This window comes from Octopus sinensis, linkage group LG1, assembly GCF_006345805.1.
Source record: "Octopus sinensis linkage group LG1, ASM634580v1, whole genome shotgun sequence".
NCBI lineage: Eukaryota > Metazoa > Mollusca > Cephalopoda > Octopoda > Octopodidae > Octopus > Octopus sinensis.
This window is the reverse complement of record NC_042997.1, coordinates 135,921,919-135,929,418: the sequence shown is the minus strand read 5'-3', so window position 1 is coordinate 135,929,418 and position 7,500 is coordinate 135,921,919.

Below are 7,500 nucleotides of genomic sequence, written 5' to 3'. Positions count from 1 at the left end.
TGGCTGTCTTCAGTTACGGCTTTATTAATCATTAGTTGATCTTTACAGCCATATGAGCCTTTGCGGCATCCTTTCTGCTCTTCTGGGAACAGTTTGTTTTCGTCCAGGTGCTTGTTCAGCCTTTGCGATATCACTGCAGTAAAAGCCTTGAACATAGTAGGGAGGCAGGTTATTGGTCTGTAGTTTTCTGGTTTTGCTGTTTCATTTGATTTGGGAATTAAGATGGTTTTCCCCTTCGTGAGCCATTCAGGCATTGTCTCTGGCTCTGCTAGTATGCTGTTAAAGTTTTCAGCCAGCTTTTTGTGCATTCCTGTTAGATAATTCAAACAGAAGTTGGGGATCTTGTCATGCCCAGGTGCCTTCCAGTTGCTTAGTTTTTGCAGTGCCTGGGTGACCTCTTCAGTTGTTATGGGGGTCCAAAGTTGTTCAGATGTCGAGTTTGTTATTTTGATACTCCTTTTTTTTGGCTGTTCGTTCGCCGACCATATTTCTCTCCTGAATTCTTCCAATTCTTCTGCCGTTGGCGCTGCAGTGACTTCTATTTTATTTTTGCCCAGTTCTTGGTAGAACTTTTTGGGGTTGGAGTTGAACTTTTTGTTTTGTTCAAAGAAGCGTTGGCGTTTCTCGTACCGGCGGATCCTTTGAGCTTTGGCAAGGATATCTTGCTTCAGCTTTTCTTTATCTCCGGCAAATTTTTCTGTGATGTTATATTTGCGGAGAGTATTTGTGTTCTCTTTTGTTGCTCAGTAGCGTTGATTGTTTGCTGATTTCATTAAGAATCGACAGGTCTTTTCTAATTTTTTAAATTTTGTTTTGGATGTTATTTATCCACAGGGTTTGTTTGGGTGGTGGTACTCCTGTTTGGGCGGGTTTCGGTGAGTATCCAGCTTCTTTTGTGGCTGCAGTGGCTGCTGCGTATATCAAGTCATTTAGCTCAGTGTTATCACTTTTTTTTGTTTCAGTGGCTAGTTCAGTGACGGCTAGGTTTTTGCTGTTTATAATTGGTGTTGTTATTTCGTTTATTTTGATTCTTGGGAGGTATGGTCGGTGGTCCATTTTGGGCTCTGTGGTTTTCAGTTCTTTGATTATTTTATTTTTTATATTATCATAATCATTAGGCTCCCCTTCGTTGTTTACATCGTGTTTGTTGGGAATGTTGCGTTTGTCTTCGTGTTTTACAGTTTCAGTGTTTATATTATTGGGCATTGTTGTGTGGCTTCTATCTACATTTTCCTGGTGTCTTTTTTCTTTTAAATGTTCTATTTCTATTTCTGATATTTTTTTGGCTTTGAGAATGTATCTTCGTACGTTAGCTAATTTATTAGGGTTCATTGCTGTATCCAAGTCTATATATATCTCTATTATTTTCCTTCCATATTTTATATGTATGTGTTGTTGTATTTTCATTTTTTGGGTAGAGCATTGCTGTGAAGTATGCGTGTAAGATAGAAATGTATTCCTCACGTGTCCATTTACGTCTTTTGGGTTTTATTTGCGGGACATGAGGTACAACGTCCGGCCCATTATTTTGACGGTCGTCATTTTCGTAGGGTACCGGTCCGTTTATTTCTGTTGTCACATTATTTCGCACGTGTAGTTTTTCGTACATTTTTTGTTGTAAGTTTAATGTACGTACCGCTCGATTGTTATTCTTGGGTTGAATAGTATCGGTGGCATTTAATTTCTTCGTAGTTCCTTTGTACATGGTGTTTGGGGTCGGGGATGATCGTGATGTTCCACGCATGTTTACATGTGTTGTGTTAGAGGTGGAGATGATATCGAGTCAAAATACATCATTTCGTTTCGAAAATAGTAATAAATTTCAATTAGCATTACTTACTCGGATACAGTCCAATTCTTTGTTAGTAAATCTTTGGCTCCATAGGATGTCCTTGTTTTCGATGTTTGTGGATAGATTTCGGAGCTCTGTATTTTCCTTCTTACATCTTAAACGTCCCCCGGTGTTCTTTCTTCCTTAAACGTCCCCCCGTGTTCTTTCTTCCTTAAACGTCCCCCGGTGTTCTTTCTTCTTTAAACGTCCCCCGGTGTTCTTGCTTCCTTATTATTATTATTATTATTATTATTATTATTATTATTATTATTATTATTATTATTATTATTATTATTATTATTATTATTATTATTCTATGTTTGGCTTTTGCTTTATGTTTGTACAAGTTGGCTCCAAGTCTCACCCAGAGACCTCAAGAGACAACAGGTTGGAAGTTCACGTTGTTGTTATGCCTAGTGTGCCATATATTTGAGGTTTTTTTTGGTGTTGTACTAGTTAATGTCTAATAAACCTTGAGATTACATAGAGAGTATTTTGCGTAGGATATGAGCAGTTCCCATGAGCACTATCTTTTGAATTTCTGCCATTTTGGGGTTTCCTGGTATCTGAGTTAGGTAGCAATCAGCCCCTTTCGCTATCATTCCCAGGGCACCTATGACAACAGGTATTGTTTTAGTCTTCAGGTTCCACATTTTGCTGATTTCTATTTCAAGATCTTTATATTTGCTCAGTTTCTGGTAGGTCTTGACAGATATGTTTATATCGATTGGGACAGTCATATCAATGAGGAGGCATGTTCTTTGTCTGAAGTCTTTCAATATGATGTCTGGCCTGTTTGCATCTATCTTTCTGTCAGTTTGAATGGTGAAGTTCCAGATGAGTGAGATGTTGTCATTTTCAAGCACTGGGGGTGGATTGTGTTCCCACCAGTTTTTTTCATGTGGCAAATCCAGGTTTTTGGAAATTACCCAGTGAATATATTGTGCAGCTCTATCATGCCTGTTGAGGTACTCTGTAGGCGCTAAAAGACTGCACTTGGAGACAACATGATCAATGGTTTCATTTTGTTGTCGACATACACGACATGTTGGGCTACTGCCTTTCTTTAATATGTTGGCCTGGTAGTTTCTTGTTGGTAGGCATTGATCTTGAGCTGCCATGATAAACCCTTCTGTTTCAGATTTTAAGCCAGAGGCCATTAACCATTGATGGGTCAGGGCTTTGTCAATATCTGCATTATTCGCTCTCTTTGGGTATTTGCCATAGAGAGGTTTTTCTTGCCATTTATTATTCAGAATATCTAAGGCCGCGGTTTTGGCACAGGTTTTCATGCGCTTAGCTTTTTCTGTTCTTCTTCTTCTTCTTCTTCTTCTTCTTCTTCTTCTTCTTCTTCTTCTTCTTCTTTTCTTCTTCTTCTCTTCTTCTTCTTCTTCTTCTTTCTTCTTCTTCTTCTTCTTATTATTCTTATTATTATTATTAATTATTATTATTATTATTATTATTATTATTATTATTATATAATAATAATAATAATAATAATAATAATTATTATTATTATTATTTTATTATTATTATTATTATTATTATTATTATTATATTATTATTATTATTATTATTATTATATTATTATTATTATCAGTATTATTATTATGAAAGATTCTCGGATATTTCTTAATTACTGGTTGTTCTTTACTTCAAAGCAGGTAGTAACAAATCACCAAAGTATTCAAGAATGGGAGCTGTGCCCAACAATGTTGTCTTCTGGACCACTTCGAACCTGACAGTAGCTCCAATATTCTTAATATGTTTTTGGAAGCCCTTGGAAACTATTCCGAAAGCCCAAATTACCACCGGTATCACCTTTACTTTTCTCATACCCCATAACGTTGCTGTCTCGTCCCGCAGTGGCTGGTATTTCTCACTCTTTTCTGTTTCCTAACGTTTCACCCTCCAATCGCCTGATATTGCAATAACTATTACCTTTGCTTCTTTTTCAACTTTATGGATGCTTACGATATCTATGAATTTGTCGCACTATACGTTAAGATCCCATCATCATCAACATCATGCACTTTGTTATATATTCAGAAAATATATAATCTTTATAAAGATTTAGATTTTTCAATATGCTGTCTTATGAAAATTCAGAAGAACAAAAGAAGTAAATATGTAGCTGAAATTTCACTTTGAATTAACCTTCGCAACGTTTTATGACGCGTAAATGTAAAGCGTGTGAAATTTTACGTTGCGCACAAATGATAATCGTGTAAAATGTAAGAAAGCAGACTCATATCATGAATATGTTATAAGAAACTTCAGATAATATCTTCGCACCGTTAGAACCTGAATATTAATTTATACAGTTTGGATTTGATTAATATCAAAGTCCTGAGAGTTAACTGAAGCGACTGCGTATCCGGCTAATAAACTGTCTATTATTGTGTGAGTTATATGATCAAATCTTATGAAAGTTGAAGATTACTTTCCTGGCTGCAGAGTAGATAAATAAACAGTATGGTGTGTATAATACAATCATACTGCGACACAAGAGAAAACTAAACTAATTGCATTGAAATATTTTTAGTTTTATGGCTTGCGGTTCAATGTGTAATTCCATCGAGAGTAGCAGAAAAACATTTGCTTCTCTGCTATTCTCTCCCTTGTCTGGTTGACAAGTGTGTAAGTTATCAATAGGAATTTCTATTTCATACTTTCAGAAATAATAACAACGAATGCGTATTTTATTTACTTTTTGAAACATTTTGGCTATTTTTATGCACACACATACGTTCGTACACGTTTACAGACTCAAAATAAATATATACATGAGCTACAAATGGCATTTGCTTCATCCTTTCAGAAACATTATGAAGCGAAGGTGACGATTAGTTGTTATTGATTTCTACTCTGATATAGTATCATTTGCACAAGATACGTACTCATTTTGTTGGCATTTAAAGAACTAAAATAACATGTACACCGAAGTTCGAGCGATGGTCTTTACATTATAAGAACCTTCATGTATCTGATTTCAAAATTAAATGTAATAAAATCAGAGGTGAGAATTATCAGAGTGTAATCTATCACATGTTGACATTCTATGACAGTGTGAATATTTAATTAAATTTATTGAATAATTTATGCAAATGAAAACATAGATTGTATTTAGAAATATGTGAGGTGATGCACACAGTTGTTTATCAAGACTGCTAAAGTTTTCTCTGTTAGTTAGAGATACACATCAATTCTTTTAAATAAACGCGTTAATTACTCAAAACGTTACACTTTATATCTGCTCCTATAAATCTTTTACGTTTTACAAATCGTTCCAATAAATTGTTTTACGTTTTACAAATTGTTCCAATAAATATTACAGTAAAAAAAAAATTGAGAAAATATCGAAGTAACAAACATGTAAGAGAAGGATACTTTAATATCAAATCAACGGATTGTTGAATATCCCGTGGTCCTCACTACCAGAAGAAAATAGTTCTACGTGAATATAAATTTGTTACCGTTGTATTTCTCATAATAAAATTTACGGTCAGAAACTTCTAACCAAAAAACAAGCAACGGAACTGTCAAGAGGGAATATCGTGGGAGCCTGCCTGTTTGAAGTTATGTCATATCTATGATTTCCTTGTTCCTGAAGATAGACGGCAGGTGTAGCTTAGACTGTAGCAACCGTAATTTCTAAGTTCGCCTGTACATGAGAGTTCTGTTTTGTTACAGCGTTTTAAAGTGTTGTTTAAAAAAATGACTTAGTGTACTCGGACACGAGTTTTGTCTATGTTTTCATAGAAATTTGCATGCCTACGCATAAATATATTTCTACATGCATTCGCATTTATTTATGACAGGATAGACTTCTGCAATATTTTTGAGTACAATTAGCTGTTTGTAAATGTAATTTTATAATTAATTGTTTTCTTTCTGGCTTTGTGTATCTCAGTTTCTCCACAATTGATGCGGTGTGAAGATAGTTACATATTCAAATACCCCAATAAATACAGGTATAAACCTAAAGCCATAGTCCGGGTGAAATATCTCTATATTAATTTGGTGGAAATTATTTCTTTCATACCTTACGTTTAACATTTCTTGCCTTTTCTGGGCAACAGAGGGATCGCATTTTTGCATGAGCAGGACGAAATTCATCTGGGATTCTCGTTGCTCGCTGATGGGACGAATTTTCGTCTCTCGTATTTATCACGATTTTTAACACAATGCATCTATAAGAGATCTTATCTCATAACAAATACTGCAGTAACTGGCTTGCCACAGTGCCTTTACATTAAGTATGATATATAGATGGCTATTTTAATTTAACACTGCTCAATTGCTTATACCGGATATATAAAAGCGGTTTCTGCGATTTTGTCTTCGTGCACACGTATTCGATCTTCTCTGTCTGTGTCTCTCTCTCCTCTTATATATATATATATGGAAAGAGACAGAGAGGCAGACTGGCAGAATGAGAGAAAGTGAGAGAAGGTGAGAGAGAAAAGATTTAATATGCGTCTACATATAGACATAAAAGTCGCTGAAAACTTTTAACTAATTTCATATCTGAATAATTCTTCATCATATGGAGAATATAATTTCGTATGTACATAAGAAAGGTTCGTGCAAACCAGGAATTAATTTCTCCATTTCAGACATAAGCAAATTAATATTGTATCAGCCTAATCTTATAAACAGTTATCAAGTGAAACAGATCAATTTGCTCAAAGTGAAATTATTGAATGAGAATACCATGATCATGGTTATGATCAAGAGCATGATGTTGAACGTTGCCATAACTACCACCAGCATCACCCGCATCACAACCACCGCAACCGTCATCGTCATCATCGTCGTTATCATCATCATCATCAATCACCAACACTACTACTTTCATCATCATTCTCATCGTTGTAACCAGCACCATCACCGCCACCAAGACCATGACCACCACCATCACCACAACCACGATCACCACTATTATAGCCACCACCATCACCACCAGCAAAACCATCGTGTTCATCATCATCATCACCACCACCACCACCACCATCACCACCATCGTATTCATCATCTCATCATCATCGTCATCGTCGTTGTCATCATCACCATCATCATCATCATCAGCAGCAGCAGCAACAGCAGCAGCACCATCATCACCATCACCACTACCACAATCGTCAACCTTATTGTTTCCTGTCCCGAGGTATTCAATCATGAAATTTGTATCTTGAAACCATTCGTACAATATATTGTTCCATAGAGTTCAAAGAAATGTCTCAAGTTAACCTCGCTATATCCTCAACTTTTCAATTGCTTGGTTAAATACCGAAGATGTATACAATGACTAAACTAGACTGTGGTTGAGAAAGTGCATTTCAGGTCTTTTCAAGTTATTCAGAAAAATATGAATTCAGTCGAATTGTAAGAATACACAGTTAATCCAGTACAACAGCAACCCTCTAGTGTACTTTTGATGCTTCTATTAAGCAGCGTGATGTCTTTCCGAGGCAGAACTGTATATATATATATATATATATATATATATATATATATATTATTTATACCGGAGTAAGGTGGAAAAAATAGTGCTCGAATACCTGAGGCAGAGTAATATGCTTTATTAAAAAGTAGCAGATATATCACAAAATCTGTTACTCAGAGTTTCACGTTCCCGTTCATCTGACAATTTTGTAACTGTCCGA